Source organism: Anser anser (genome assembly GCF_964211835.1).
Source record: "Anser anser genome assembly, chromosome: 14".
Taxonomy (NCBI): domain Eukaryota; kingdom Metazoa; phylum Chordata; class Aves; order Anseriformes; family Anatidae; genus Anser; species Anser anser.
In genome coordinates, this window is record NC_139735.1 from 12550444 (window position 1) to 12566358 (window position 15915).

The following is a 15915-nucleotide window of genomic DNA, read 5'->3' on the forward strand; positions in this document are numbered from 1 at the left end:
CAAGAGCAGACACTGACCCTCAAGGGGAAACTCAGACCACAGCTCCAGGAGCAACCCATTCCCATGCATCTGTTGCCAGGGCTTAGCATCCTTAGATGTGAGACCTGGATCCACAAAAAATGTGTGGGCTCCTGCATCTGGAGCTGAGTGCAGCCACAGATATTTATTGACTTCCCCACATAAAACCCTGAGCTGTACCATAAGCTGTTCCCCTGTGCTCTTGCACGCAGAGGCGCAGAAGCTGCAGCTTTTTGTTCTGTTTGCAAATGCTGCTGAGTCACTCGGACCCTGGGAGAAAGCCTCCCCGCTGCCTGGGGAAGGACGGGGCAGGAGGAAAGCAGGGAGCAAGCAATGCCTTCTTAACCGCTCCCCCCCACCCTTCATCTAACTCCACCGCCGGGCATGGGAGGGAAAACATTCACTGGGACCAGCAGCAGCAGGAGCCCTGGAAACCCTGGCATCTGCAGGAGTCAGGGGAATCCAAAGGGGCCACGGATGAAAGCTGACACAGGATGAAAATACTCTTTGAGCTACAAATGTGATTGCTGGCACAGCTGCCGGCCAGACCCCCTTCTGAAAGCTGAAACACACCAGCGAGGGGATGGAAATCATTAACTTGCGCCTTTGCGTGTTTTAACCATTTCCATCTCCCTGTGCTCTTAAACAAGCTCCAATTTCAGATTTCAAGCACCCCGGAGCGGCAGCGCCTGGGCTCCCCAGGGCAGCACCACGGCGGACGTGCTGCTCTCCCCTCCTCCTCTAACGCTCCCAAGGGCAGAAGCCAGGGCCACGCAGCTTTTCTGGTGCAGGAGCAGAGGGCCGGGAACGAAGCCCACCAGCACCCAGGAGAAACCCGGAGCCGTGTGACACTCCATACGAAACACAGAGGCTACGAAAGGCCCTGGCCTCAGGGTGGAGCAGGAAACCCCAGCCTCGCAAGCAAAGAAAGCAGTGGGCGGAAAACCCACAGGGATCCGGGCACGCTGCTGGGGCAGGGGTCACCCAGCGCGCCGGCTGCTCTGCCCGTGGCAAGCCAAGCCCCGCGCTCAGCTCCAAGGCCAGCACAGGCGTGCAGCCTTCTCTCTTCAGGGCCTGGATCGGGCCCTCGTGGCTGCAGGAGGCAGGGAGGGACAGGAGAGCTTGTGGAGCGCGAGTGCAAACGGCCAGGAGGAGGGGATGCGCCTCAGGAAACCCGGAGACACAGGAAATCAACGGAGAGGGACTAATCGAGTCCAGATGTTGCAAGCAAAGAACGCCTCTGGTAGCAGGGCGCAGAGTGAGGAAGGCCACGCTGTGGGGACAGCACGGGGCACGTACAGCCAGGTTCACTTTCTGGAGCAAGCCGTGGCCTTTGAATTCAGACAAGTCACAACTGCTGATGAAATTTGGATGGGGCATTTGGCACCTGTGTGCCTCCAGGCTGGGCTTGCAGCTCCTTACCTCTAGTGCTGGTCAGTGGGCTTCCAGCCTCCAATTTAACAGGTAAATTGGCAAAAGGTGAAGGGAATGGTGGATGCATTACAAAGTGTCAGGGTTAGATCTACACCCACAGGAGTGAGGAGTCCAAGGCTGTGGCCACTCAATCTGGCCAGCACAATCACTGCACTGCTACCCCAGAGGGCTGCATCTGGTTCAGGGACCCCCCCTTCATGCAGCAGCTCTGGGAAAGCTCGTACGACTGCCTGTGACCTCTCCCCCCCTCTTTTCCTTTAAAATGCATTTGCAAGGAAATCTGAAACTCATGTGGCTGGAAAAGGGCAGTCTGATGCCAGACGCCTGCATTAACAGAGCCGAGCACAACGTGACTGTTTGCAAAGCAGGGAGGGAAGCGCTCCTAGCGCCAATACCCACCAGGCCTCCCAGAAAAACAGGGGAGGAGGAGATGGAGCACGGGGCTACAGCACGGAACGGCAGTACCGTTTGTCACATGGCTTTTAGCCTGTCATGTGAAGTGCTGCACTTTATTTAGATGATTTATTATTTGTTTAGATTAAGAAGGCCTTCAGGTTGGGCCAAGGCTCTGTCTCTTAATAGGCTCTGCGCATCGCAGGAGATGGGTTTGCTGTGGCTCACCCAGCACCTGTGGTCAAAGCTCCGCAGGCGAAGCCTCAAGTTGCTGCTGTCAGGACTTACCTCCCAGTGAAGGGAGCGACTCCGCTCGTGATATCCCCAGCCCTCCAGCCCTGGGACTCCTCATTTGTAGCTCCCCGCACACCTTATTAGCAGGGCTTTGCATCCAGGTTAAAACTTCCACTGTCCCGAACCCCCAGCTGCATCTGATGCCTGCATTTACCTCTACATGCTGCTCTTCTGTCTTCTGCTCTCACCCTCTACCAAACTGTGCTGAGCCTTTTAAATCCCTTCTGCCACAGCTCCCATACACTTTGAAACACCTTTAGTCTTAAAAGCAAAATGATATTGTTGTTTTTTTCCACATATTTGTTGTTCTCTGTGTCAGTTGGAAAGCTCTGAATGCTATATTCCACATTCAAAATCCATCCCTTTGTCATGTTTACGCTTTTGTTCGAGTTCTCAGAAATAAAAAAGACAAAAATAGAGAACCGCATTCCTAAAATACTTGCCTCAACCAGGAGCATGGTTTCTGCCCTACAGTTGTCATCAGGACTCCAGATGTACCCCTGAAAACACCACTGCCAGCCGTGGGGCTCACCCCCAGCTCAGTCAGGCAAATCACCCCCACCTTGCTCAATTACACCCTGCCCAGACCAAGGCTCCATCCTTTTTTGCTTTGTTTTGTTTTATTCCTCAGTATTTTAGCAGCTCTCCACATTTCAACCTCTAAAAATGCAATAAAAGGTGGGTTCTTTGGAAAAGTTTGCTCCAAGCTGTTTAAGGACTGCTGGCTGTGGGATGCCCACGCAGGTGCCAGCCGGTGGCTCGGCTGCCCTGGGTCAGGGAGGGGATGGAGCTGTGCTGGCCGTGTGCTAGAGGGAGGTCTGGCAGCAGGAGCACAGACCAGAAGCAGGGAACGCCAGCAGGTAAGACAAAGAGCGCAGTGTTCAGCAGCAGGAGCTGAGCAGGGTACTCATCCTGCCCGAAGGAAGGCTGCATCCGCAGGCTGCATCCTGCTGCTGGCTCCTGCTTTCCTTCCTCTCTGGACACTCACTCAGCACAACCGGCTTTTCATCACAGGAAAAAACACGAGGTATCCTTCCTTCCAGGCACCAGAACTGGTTGTTTCATTGATCCTTCTTTCCTTCGCTGCCCCATGCAGCTGGAGCAATCTGAGGAACAAAAAGAAGGCATTGGACTTGGCAGCCGTCCTCCACCAGCACCCCTGGCCTTGCCATTGCCCGGAGCAGCCACAATCCCAATCCCAACCCCAGCCACCAGCATGGGCATGGGAATGGACGGAGCCCTGCAAACCCATAGAGGAAAGGGGAGGCAGAAATTGGAATAAAAGGGGCCAGTCAGTGCTTGTCTGGCTGAGCCCTGTGCCTGCTCAATGCAGTCTGCCCCATTTTCTTAATAAATCCTCTCTCAACTCCTTCTCTATGCATTCACAGCCCATCCCATGTGTGTGTGTTGCAGGGGCTCACTGCCAGCTCCTGGGCGCACACAAGGGGGGACTGGTGCCAGTCCCCAGGGGCAGCAGGGGCTCAGCACCAACTACAGGGGCTGGAACTTTAACTTTCAGCAGCGGGGTGGGAATGGTGTATGCCCCCCAAACCAGCTCCTGGGGGACCAGCGTGAGTATAGGGCTGTGTGCTAGAGGCAGGGGCACTGGGGGGCAAAGGGACTGTGCTGGTGCTCAGGGGACCACGAGTGTGTGTGCTGTGAACCTGGAGAGTGCTGTGTGTGTCCCTGTGCCCATGGCCTCTTGTCCCTGACAGCCCCAGAGGAGGGGACGTGACTGTCACTGCTCGAGGAGCTCATGGCCTCAGCTGGGCAGGGGCAGCCTGGCCGTGGCCGCACTCGGTACCTCGCTGACTGGTGCTGAGCTCTCTGCCAAGCACAAAATCAAGCCTCAGTGAGAGGGGAAGCAGGAGGGGGCATGCACTAGGACAGGCAGCCTGAAATCTTTGTGCACAAGGCAGCCAGCTCCTCCCGACAGATCAGATGCAGGAAACGTTGAAGTGATGCCTCCGGTCCCGCAGACCTCAGACACACCGAGCTCCTGCTGGCCCCAGCTGAGTCCAACACGGCCACCAGCACAGAGAGCAGCAGGAGAAAAACGCAGGGGGTGGTGGTTAAACAGAGAGGAAGGGATGCTGCCCGAGACGGGCGCTGCCTGACCCAGTCTCAGGGGAGCATCCCCAGGCTCGGCCACGCCACAGGGCCTTAGGGCAGTGCAGGCAGGGCACTGACGCAGCTCGCAAGGCAAAGCTCTCTGATTTTTGGACTCGCAGCTCCCACATGACTGAAAAACAACTGCTTGTTCTTTGTGCTGCTTCCCAACTTGTGACAGCAACCAGAAAGACTTTCTGAGCAGCTGGGTGATGTCTCCAGAGCAATTTTGCATTCAGACATCATCCCTGGGCAAGCTCGCTGGAAAGGAAACAACCTCAGGGGAATGCACATTATCACAGCCAGGAGTGGGTTTATGAGGTCAGCCACGAGCGTGGGGAGGAGGAGGGAGACCATGTCCAGACGGCGGGTATGGGGTTACGTACAGCTGGGCACAGCGAGGAGATGCTGGCAGAGAGCATCGGCAAGGGCTGAGCCACGGCAGAATTACTGTCGTGGAGAGAGTCACGAGTGCAGCTGAAGGGTCAGAATGCTATTTCTGATAAAAAAAAAAAAGTTAAAAACAACAAAACAAAAACAAAAGAAAAAAACAGCAGCAAAAGAACACAAAAAAATAGACAAGAAATAAGCAGTTCTGAGGTATTTAATCCTTTCTGTACTTTTCAGACTTTATAAAGGTTCTGGCATTGCTAACAAGGTCAGATTTATTTTCCACTCTGCTGTTTCAGAGAAGCTGCAGCACTCTCAGTTCAGGTCCCACTCTTAGCTCCCGGAGAGCCCGTCCTCCTCGGCACGGCACTCACACTGAGCTCGTCTGCGAGCCGGCAGCAAGCAGGGGTACCTGGACTGGGGAAAATTAGTGGCTTTGATAAAGGAGGCTTTGGGATCTGACAACACGAAAACTTCTTGCACTGAAGAAAGGAAAAAAAATCCTGATCCACTTTAACTACTGGCATTGCACAACCAAAGTTTTGGAATTAAATGCGTCAGGAAAGCATGACTTATCCTGCTGGAGTTTTACAGGACACCAGATTCTTTTGCACTTCAAACATTGGATTTTTCCTATGTGGAGAGCCCAAAGCTCTGCCTCAAAAATAGGACGCCTGAGATCCTCTCAAGATGTCTGGGGAAGACAAATGTAGAGCTCCTAGTTCTTCATTTTCCTCTTGCCTTAAAAAAAAAAAAATAAAATCCTGACGGGGTGAACCTAGCTACACACACACTTTATAAAAGCTTGTACTCTAGCAATAAGAGTAGGGAGAGCAGTGTTTTTTTTTTTTTTTTTCCTCCCTAAAACCGATATAAGGACCTTTGATACAGCTTGGATCTTAAAAATGCATCAAGACTCAATTTGGCTCATCTAGACCCTCCCCACACCCAGGTGAGGCGATAGCTCCCCCTCTGCAGGCAGAGTCCTACTTGGGAACTAAGGTAATAAATTTGGTACTGATTAAGTAGACCAAAGAGAATTACTTCTAAGCAGGCTGAAAACGTTAGTAGACAACAAATTAAGCACAGCGTTTAAGTTCATCACTGGCTGCTAAAAGGCAAGTCACGAAAGCAAGATGAAGGAGACCACAGAAACAAAGTCCCTATCTGAAAGACGGGGTGTGTAGCACAAAGACCAGGAGGGGAAGAGACCTTCCAGGATCTTTTATTTACCTTGAGGGCATGTAAGGGCTCCCAAACCCACATGGAGACCCGTCCTGAACCCACACCGCGCCTCTGTAGCGCAAAGCTCCTCACATTCGCACCCCTGCAGCCCCGATCCCTTAGAGCCCTGCAGCCTCCCCCTGAAGCACAATGCAAAGCTTAATGGGCAATTAGCGCTGCAAACATCAGCCCCTGATCAAAGCATGCTCCAATCAACACTATTAGCCTAATGAGAGACAATGGGGAGGCTGAGAAAGACCCGAAAAGGCCAAAAGTTACCGCAGGGAAAGTGTCTGGGGGACTCCCTGCTGCGTGGCAGAGACCCGAGCAGTTTCTCTTCCCAGGTGGCCGCTGGGCAGGTGTTCCCTTTTCTCTATTTCTTTTTATTGTCCCTCTGTCCAAAAGAACTTCTACTGCCGTCAGCAACAGATGCTCAGAATAAACCTGCGTGCAGGTCAGCCTGCCTTGCCAGCTTCGTGCACCACCGGGCAGAGATGCTGCAAGGAGGCTGAACCGGGAGGTGCAGTGGGACATCACACGGGGAACAAGACAGGGAAAAATGCAAGTTTCCTGTTAGGGGAAGATGCTGATGCGATCGATTTGTCTGACTATAAGAAAAGTCACTTACCATACCCCCAGGCTGCTCCCCCTGATCATGCAGCATGCGTTGTTGCAGGCTTCACCAGCACACGTGGCTGCGGCAGCAGCTCGGTGGGGTCACACAAACCAGTGGGACAGAGCTGCCTGGAGCAGCACCCAGCACACGCAACCCAGGGAGAGGTCCAGGTGACACGGGGAGCTCCCCTGCCTCCCCTGTGCAAGAAAGGGAGGGCACGGAAACTTAGGAAAGCTCTGCAGTAAACGAGGTCACCCACGGTGCAAATTGTAAGGCAGCAGAAGTCAGGAAATGATTGCCCCCCATCTCCTGCCCAGTGTGTGCTCACCTGCACCGTGAGCATCAGCTCAGCCTCATCCAGCCCAGGGCTGCAGCCTTGATCTTTTCCTAGGAGATGAGGAGAGACCCAGAACATGACTGCCAGGACCCAGAGGGGAGCACAAGTCAATTTTGGGGCACGACCACCTGCTGACTGCCAGAGCGAAGCAGTTTCTGACCCGGTCACACTCGCATGGCATCTGCCCGAAGTCAAGACGTGCAGCTCCTTGCCTTTTTTACTCTGAGGTTCCTTCTCCTCTCCACCCTCCTGGTCTTTCTTTTCTGCCTCAGATAAGTTGTGGGGTGCTGCATGGGAACACCCCTCGGTAACACCCCAGCCTCTCCTTGTGCCGTGGCTGAGCAGAACCAAGTAACAAAGCTCTGGCTGTCCCATGCCACAAACGGCCTTATGAAGGGGTAGGGAAAGGCCAGAGCCTCTCCCCAGTGCTCAGACAGGGACACGGCCTTGACGGTTCCACACAGAGCACAGTAACATGAAGACATTAAATTAAAGTGGAGACTTCAGGTCGAAGTGACAATATCCACCCGCACATCAGAGCTCAGTGTGAGACACCATGGCAAAGGACTTGTGCAGCCACGTCCCAGGTAGCCGTGGGAGCATTTCAGGGGACAGGTTTGCAGGGTTGGTGCTAGAATGACTGAGGGATGCCCAAAATCGCCAGGTCCCTGGACCTTGCTGCTGCTTGTTCCCCCCTCCTTATGTGTCAGGCTCCGACTGCCTCAGGAGCACCAGCAGCCCAAACACCACCCCCGTGCATGGAGGAACAGAGCGGGCTCAGACCTCATCCTGCACCTGCTGGATGAGGTCTGAGCAGACCCCTGCTGCTGGGGTGCCCCAAAACACCAGGCACAGCCCAGGGTGGCTGCAGGAGCCAGGGTGCCAGGGCTGGGGGGATGAGCACCCCTCCTCAGAGCCAGCCTATGGCTGTGCTCCTGCTCCTGCCTCCTCCCGTGGAGGCACCCCCGGCACAGAGCTGCTGACCTATTTTCAGCTGTGTGGGCACGCACAAGATCACAAGCAAAGGGCGCTTTGGCTTAGGATATTTAAAGGAAAAGACACTGATGCAACTGTCTCCAGAAACCACAGTGGCTCTTAGGATGTTTATTATCTTCCTGAGAAGCATCTTTGTGCATGGCTGTGGGAAGGAAAAAAAAAAAAAAAAAGCACAAAGAGCAGTTGGATAAAAGCAGAACAAAAAGCTCCATTAAGCTGCAAAATCACTTTTCAAGCAAAGCAACAAAAGGGTAATCACTGAGGATGCAAGAACTTGCAGATAAACTGGGCCTAGGACTAAGAGCACCTAGGACTCACCGCTGAGGAATGAACACATTTATAGGGAAGGAAACGAGGTGTGACGGCGCGGTGCTGCGGACATCCCCAGCCTTTGTCACTGATGGAGCAGCTGCCTGTGCAGACGCATCCCAGCTGTGTTCAAACAAGGCACCTTCCCAGGGATTCCTGTCCAAGATTCCAGATGGACTTAGACCAAGCTGTGAGGTGTTTAATCCACACCGCAGGCAGGTTTTGGAGCTGGCAGCATCAGCTAGTTTGAAGTCAGCTATTTAAACCAGGTACAATCTCTGCACGCAGATTGCTGAGGGTGAGGACCTTACTCCCTGGGTCTCAGGTACTGGAATAACAGATACCACAAAGGGAACCAAACCCTTCAACTGGGAAAAAACAAACAAACAAACAAAAACCAGAAGCTGTACTGATGTTCACTAAACTTTCCTGCCAGCCACGGAAGGTGAAGATGTGCTGTGCTTGCTGCCCAGTGAGAGCCTGCAAACAGGCAGCTCCCGGTGAGCAGAGCAGACCCTGGGCTGCAGGGCGTGCGAGTCCGTCCCTGAGCCTGCAGCATCCTTGCTCGGTTGCTCCAGTGAAGGTCACTGTTGGAGAGGGCTCCAGCAGCTCGGTTTGCTGGCTTCATATCACGGATTGGGAAATGCCTGCTCACCCCCCCGAAGCTCTCCACTGCACAGCACGAAGGATGCAGCGATGAGTAAGATAAGAACCATTACTACAAACAGAGACATCCACAACAATTACTCAAATATCACATGCTGGCAGCTCTCCTGGGGCTCTCCACACAGCTGGGAAAGGTGACGCTGCCGGGATTTGTTGGTAACAAACCTGGGGCAACATCCCATCCCAACGTGCACGGGCAGGAAGGGAAAAAATAGAGCTCAGCATCCTGAACAACGAAAACAGGAAAGGGCCACTTGCCGGGGAACCTGGACAAGGCTCTGCAGAGAAGCCTCAGATGCTGCCCCCAGCTCCCACACAGCTGGTGGGGACCTGCCCAACCCAAACCAGAGATGTCAGGGGGAAAAAAGCACCCTGCGACAGCAGGAGAAGGGCTTGGTGCTGGCAGGGGGAAAGGGACTGCTGTGCAGCAGCTCAGCTCTGCAGACCCCAAGGTGGGGGCTCTCCCATTGGGGACCCCCTCACCATGCCCCCAGATGCAGCCCCACAGAGAGCCAACCCCCCCCCCCCCGAGCTCTGCCCTGGCAGGCCTCACTCCCCCCTCCTCTCCCAAACCTGTTTTTTATTTTCTGCGTCAGAAACATAAAATGGAGACTGCAGGAAAGAAAAACACTTTGTCTAAAATGGCTGAGGGAGAGGATGGAGTTGCACAGCAGTGCACGAGCACCCTCTGCTGCTGGATGGTCTGGGGGGGGGGGAATGACACTGCAGCCCTGCTCCAGCCAGAAAACAGACCCCAACCATCCTTCAGTGGGTCACATCACCTCTCATCACAGCCAAAAGATTTACCCCAAGCACCTCATTAACAGCCTGGGCACCTCCTGAGCTTTCCTGGTTGTCTCTCCCCTGCACCCCTTTCACATTCTGTTTTTCCTCACTGTGTCACATTCACAATCCTTAGGGAAAGGCTTAAAAACCAGGCACTTTTCACATAAACAAATCCCAACAGCTAAAGAGGTCACCCTCCAAATTTTTTGAGAAAAGCACTAAGTTTCACCTGTGTTAAATACCGCAGCAGGAAAGCTTCAGTGCAGGGTCTGTCCCATGCGTTACCCCTCGTGGGAACGCACCCAGGCCCAGGGGTGGCAGAAAGGGACAAAGATGACACTGAACTGAGGTGACTGGGTGCTGCCCCTCAGCAAGGTCTAGGAGCCAAAGGGAACATGCAAAACCAGCCCAAGGACACCTTGCAAGCCATTCCTTGATCCTCCAGCTTTCAAGCCAGGAATAAATCAGCGTAGGGACAAATCTAGCTGAATCTGAAGCTTAAATTCTCACGTGAACCTTACAGAAAGTTTTCCAGGGTCCGTTCAGAAAAGGCCAGAAAGCATCATTCAGCTAGGAGAGGAAAATCACAAAAAGATTCAGCATCCTATGTCCTTTGTGGCAATTGGAGCAAACACCAAGGACAATGAGAAAGCAAAGCAAGGATTTAAAAACATTAGAGAGAAAAAGACAGGTAAAGCACTTATATAGGTAATTGCAGGTAAAATTATAACACCAAAACATATTCTCCCAGGAGCAGGGGGCCCAGAACATATTTTGGCACCATAACCACACACATCCAGCCTGGCCAACACTGGTTCTGGAAGCACCGACGCTCTCACACTGTAAGGCTGCACGCAGAAAGTCACTCTGGCTATGTGACAAACTCAAAGAGCCACTGAGGGCCTTTTTTGGGAAGGGACAGTCCCTTTTGGGGGATCATGGCCAGGCTGAGCTGCAGCCAGAGCTCTGCAGCGATGCTCCTGCTGCAGGAGCATGCCTGGGTGCAGGACACCCAGACCTGACCTTACAGCCTTGCTGCAGACATTACAGGCACATCCCCAGCACACAGGGGGACAAGCAAACCTGGCTCCGGCACAGCAGACAGCTCCACAGGTCAGAGCTGGTCAAAAAGGGCAGGAGGGGCAGCAGCATCGGTGCACAGCACAGGTATTTCTGCCCAGGAAGGGGTATCGAAAGATAAAGTGCCAGAACATCTCGCCCTGTGAGCAATGGGGGTATGAGTAACTGCAAAACATAGTTTTGTGGCTACTAACCACAGGGGCATTCCCAGCACGCCCAGGGTGACTCAGTATGGGAGTAGGCAACGTGTCAGGGTGGACCCCAGCCTGGTGGGATGGTGCCACAGGGCAGGAGTGATGCTGGGAGCTGAGGATTGGGGTATGCTGGCTCCTGGACCCATACCAGCAGCTGGGGAGGGCACGGGGGGGCAGCTGGAAAAGGGGAACACCCCAACAGCACAGCAGCCATGGGCTCAGAGCACTGGGCTGGAGTGGGGCATACTGGAAGGCACTGGGAGCCCTGCAGTGGAGAGCAAGGGGATTGAGAGAAGGGCTTACATAACGCTCCCCAGGGATGCATTTTATTTAACAGCACAAAAGACTGCAGGTCCCTGCTCCTGCTCTGGAGAAGCTGCCTTTGTGTGCCAGGGCAGGAGATTCCCTGCGACCCCCCTGTGCCCCCCAGCAGCAGATGGGGACCCCCCCCCCCCCATCTCCCAATCACAGCCTTGTCACTGGCAGAAAGGAGACAGAAATCTCCCGAGCCAGGCTGTCTGGCAGGACAAAGGCTCCTTGCAAGAGGCCGGGCGCAGGGAGGGTGCAGCGGGGGATGCTGCGTGCGCAGCCGGCTTTTCCCCTCTTTGTCTGGAAAAGGAGGTCACGGGGGGGGGCCGGGGGGATGCAGGGGAGGATGCTGGGGATGATGCTGAACAGCATCAGAGCCCCGTCAGCAACCAGCTGATTCCATCTCCCAATCCCCATCCCCTGACCTCATTTCCAGGCTCCGAGCCAACGTGGCTCAACTGCGCATATCTGGCGCATGGAAGTGGTACTGCAAGGAGCTCGAAAACTTCAACTCAGAGCAAGGGGACCACAGGTATTCCCAGAGAAAACCCCCCAGTTTTCCAGGCCAGAGGAGCCCCCGGACCCCTGTGAAGCCACAAAACCCTAGAGCACCCCTGGCACTCAGCTGGGGCTCACCCGGCTGCCTCTCATGCACCAAACCATGGCTCTGTGCCGGCATCCCTGTGCGACGAGCACTATGGACACAGTCTGGGCCCCAGTGCCCCCCAGTAAGCACCCCACACCTGCACACAGCCCACCAGTATCCCCCAGGTGCTTCCCATGGTGGCAGCAGTTCCCCAGAGCTGCTCTGCAGCACCCAGTGCTGCCAGCCGGTTCCTGCAGGCGAACACCCCCTGTGGTGCCAGCACTAGCAAGGAAAGCAGACACACCTTATCCTGAGGATGAAGCCCCCCAGCACAGCCCTATCTCACTCCCACTCACTTTTCTACGTGTCCACTGCCAGAAATGCCACGTCACCTGGCAAAGCAAGGCACAGACAAAGCATGGCAGCAGGCAAAGCACAGCACCAGGACATCTGCTGCTGCTGGACCAGCACCTGGAGGGCAGCGGGTGCCCCGTGGGTGCTGCTGTAATGGGACAGGGAGCGTAAGGAAAGGTCAGTCCCAGGTGTACAGACCACACCAATGCCTGGTACAAGACAAAAACATCAGCTGCTAAAACACAAGGCTGTGTTACAGAAAGCTTCTGAGCTGGGACACGCAGGTGGGAAGCGGTGGTATTGTACACGTACCTCCCAGCCCAGCTGGCACTTTGTGCACCTGTGCTTCTCAGTAGTGTACTTGCAATGAGAAGTGACTCCAGCTTCTGGGAAGTGCAGTTTCAGTGTACGGGCCCCAAACCCTTTCCTATGACATCACACAAGGATCAAGAACCTCACGTATCCCGTGGAGATGAAACAATGACAGGACCCTAAGAAGAAAGCCCTCCAAACAGGTTCTGCCTCCTTCGAGAAACAATATTTCAGTCTTCCTACAGTACTGTTCCCCAAACCCTGTCACAGTACAGTGATGCTGTTAGCATGTTTTATTGGGCTCATGTGGCAAGGTTTTGGTAGCGGGGGAACTGCAGGGGTGACTCTGTGAGCAGAGCCCAGCAGCTGCCCCATGTTAGATGAGAGCCAGCTCCAAAAGGACCTGCTGCTGGGCAGAGCTGAGACGGGAGCAGTGCTGGTTGGGCCTTGGGGAAAGCAGAATGGAAAAAGGGAAGAAAGCTGAAAACAGCAGCGGGGAGAGAGGGGTGAGAAAGGAGAGAGAACCAGCCCTGCAGACACCAAGGTCAGTGCAGACGGAGGGCAGGAAGCTCTAGGCATGGAGCAGAAATTCCCCTGTGGCCTGTGGAGAGGCCCCTGGTGGAGCAGGCTGTCCTCCTGCAGCCCATGGGTCCCACACGGAGCAGATCTCCACGCTGCAGCCCGTGGAGGAGCCCCCGGTGGAGCAGGTGGATGTGGCCTGGAGGAGGCTGCGGCCCATGGAGAGCCCCCGCAGGAGCAGGCCCCAGGCCGGAGCTGCAGCCCGTGGAGAGGAGCCCACGCAGGAGCAGGGGGTCTGGGGGGAGCTGCCGCCCGTGGGGGACCCGTGCTGGAGCAGTTTGCTCCTGGGGGATGGATGGGCCCCATGGTACGGAGCCGTGTGGGAGCAGTTCTTGAAAAGCTGCTGCCTGGGCGCAGCCCCCGCAGGCTCAGTTCGGGAAGGACGGCATCCCGTGGGAGGGACCCCACGGGGAGCAGGGGCAGAGAGGGACCGTGAGGGAATGGTGGAGATGAAGTGCCAGGGACTGACCGCAGCCCCCAGTGCCCGTTGCCCTGCACCATGTGGGGGGAAGGAGGGAGTGGAGGGTGAATGGAGGGAGGGTGTTTTTAGTTTCTCACTGCTCTGGCTTGTTAGCAATAGGTAATAAATTACATTAACCTCCCTATGCTGAGACAGCTTTGCATGGTAACTGGTGAGGAATGTCCCTGTCCTTATCCCAACCTTATTCTTGCTTCCCCCCCCCCCCATCCTGTTTTCTTCCCCTATTCCTTTGAGGAGGGAGATTGAGAGAGAGGAGTGACGGAGCTCAGCTAGCTGTCAGTGTGAAACCACCCTGCATGTTATCCAGCATCATGCCAGAAGAAAACGGGAAGCAAGAGGAGGGAGATTTTTTAAGAGAGAATAACCACCAGTTTCAACAAGGGAAATCCTGACAATATAAGCTGAATTATTTTCGCAAGGGTGGTTAAACACCAGGGAAGACAGCCCAGGTAAGTCCAGAGTGAATCTGCATTACTCCGCGATGCTGTAAGGATGCCTGGTGAGTTCTCCCCACTTGCTCTCTTCAGCAGACAGTTTTGACCCAGACCTTACTAACTCACAGGCCTGGGGAGAGGGATTTCCTTTTTGTCCAAGAATGTTTTTAAGCAAGAGAGGAAGAGAAAAACTTCTGTTCTTGTTCAGTGCCACTTTTCAGCCAACAGCAGCACAAAATGCACATCTGCTAGAAGACAGAAGCAACAGCTTCAGGATCTTGAAGGCCTCTGCTTCACTAGATACAGAGGTCTGGGCTGAAAAGGGAGAAGGAAGGGAGGTTTTGATTAGGGCAGACATCATGCCAGGGCTACCTGCACTAAGGCACTTGTGAGCAAGGGAAGCAAAGCCTCCCCATGTCCTGCAAATCTGAGGATGTATGAAGAGTGTGTGGGGAAGCTTTACTGCATCTGTGAGCGCCTGGACAGACGACCAGCTAGCCTCTGCTTAAAAAACCATTTTGCCTGAAAGTACTGGGCAGCATTTTCAGAGAGAAACAGTTTCATTCTCAGAACAAACCTGGCTTTGGTATATGCACCAGGTATTCAGGGCCTTGCCCCCTTGCTGGGTGTTTAAAGTTCCTCCAATTGTAATGGGACATTACATTTCCATGTATTAGGAGCTGAATACCTTTGTGGATCTGGCCTTGGAGCTAACAAGCCTCTGATTTCTAGCAAAGCTCTGGATCTTTCAGTATCACTGCCTCCTGCCTCTCTACATTACTCCTGGCAGAAAATAAAACAGATAAATACAGAAGGAACTTTCCCCACAAGCTTTTTAGCTCAGAAAACAGCCTAATACAGAAAGCGACTGCGTGCGCTTGAATGCATTATTTGGAGCAGTGTACCTGAGACTGAAGCCCCCAGCCCATACCTGAGACTGAAGCCCCCGGCCCGCGCTGTGTTACCAGTGCAGCCCGGACAAGCACAGCTCCCCATGGCTGGAGGATGTAAAAAAAAATCACAAAGTAAGAAAAAGTGCCAATGTGGAAGGAACCTCTGGGTAACAGGGCTGCTCTGCCACACCTGAGGCAGAGCACCACGCTCCGGTGGCCGAGCTGGCTGCAGACATGTGCCAGGGCGTGAGGGGCTAGCACAGAAGTGACCCAGGAGGGGCACCTGTGTGCTTGGGGGAGCAAACTCTGCTCCTGTGTGGCCTGGTGACAGCAGAGCAAGAAACCTGCCTCTGACAGGCTGTGCAGGTGCCTCAGGGTGCTACAGCACCACCAGACCTCTCATATGGAGCACAGCCAGGGCTCTGCTCCCCCTAAAAATCCGCATCCAGGACTGGAAATTTGCCCTAAGTCTCTGAGTTATGTTTGTAAACAACATGCTGCAGCAGGCAGACAAAGCCTCCATTGAAAGCAAGAGATCCATGTGCCACCTGGTGTCCAAAAGCAGATCTGCACTGTGACCTGAATTGCTAACCGATTTTTAAAGTTTAAAGCTTAAATAATATCACCATCAGGATAAGCACCCCCTGCTCAGCTGCAGTAACACAGGGTGCCACCCTACCCGTCCTAAAGACCTGTACATCAGAGTGCAGATCATCAGAAAACGCCTGTGTTGTCCTTCCTCCTGGTCACTTCTGACCTAATAGGCAACAGTTTGCCAGGCTTCCAAGTCCTTTAGAATCAAACTATGAAACTTAAATTTTTTAAAAAAATGAAAAAAATAGGACATTCAGAAAAGTAGCTCTCAGCTTATAAACCAAAAGAAGAGGGGAAACACGAAGTGGATGCTTCCAGTACGAGCAGCTGCTGTGACTGAAGTCTGGGGACACTGCAGAGCAACAGAACAAGTTGCTGCTGATGGAGAGGCAGCGTCAAGTGGCCTTACAGCAAAGTCTTGCTCTCCCTACAGCTGGTGGCATCACACAGGCAGGTGCTGGACCATCAGCAGCCGGAGCAGCTAGGGCTGGCCCTGGGGCAAAGCACCAAACTGCTTCTGGAACTAG

The 15915-nt window shown here is 54.0% G+C and overlaps 1 long non-coding RNA gene across 1 annotated transcript in view; it reads right to left on the reverse strand.

The window, feature by feature from the left end:
* Nucleotides 1-15915, reverse strand: part of LOC310881558 — a 35167-nt gene that overhangs the window by 11105 nt on the left and 8147 nt on the right. Inside the window, exon 5 of the long non-coding RNA XR_014572444.1 lies at nucleotides 3128-6865. This is a non-coding gene — a long non-coding RNA (uncharacterized lncRNA). The remainder of the gene's footprint in view (nucleotides 1-3127; nucleotides 6866-15915) is intronic.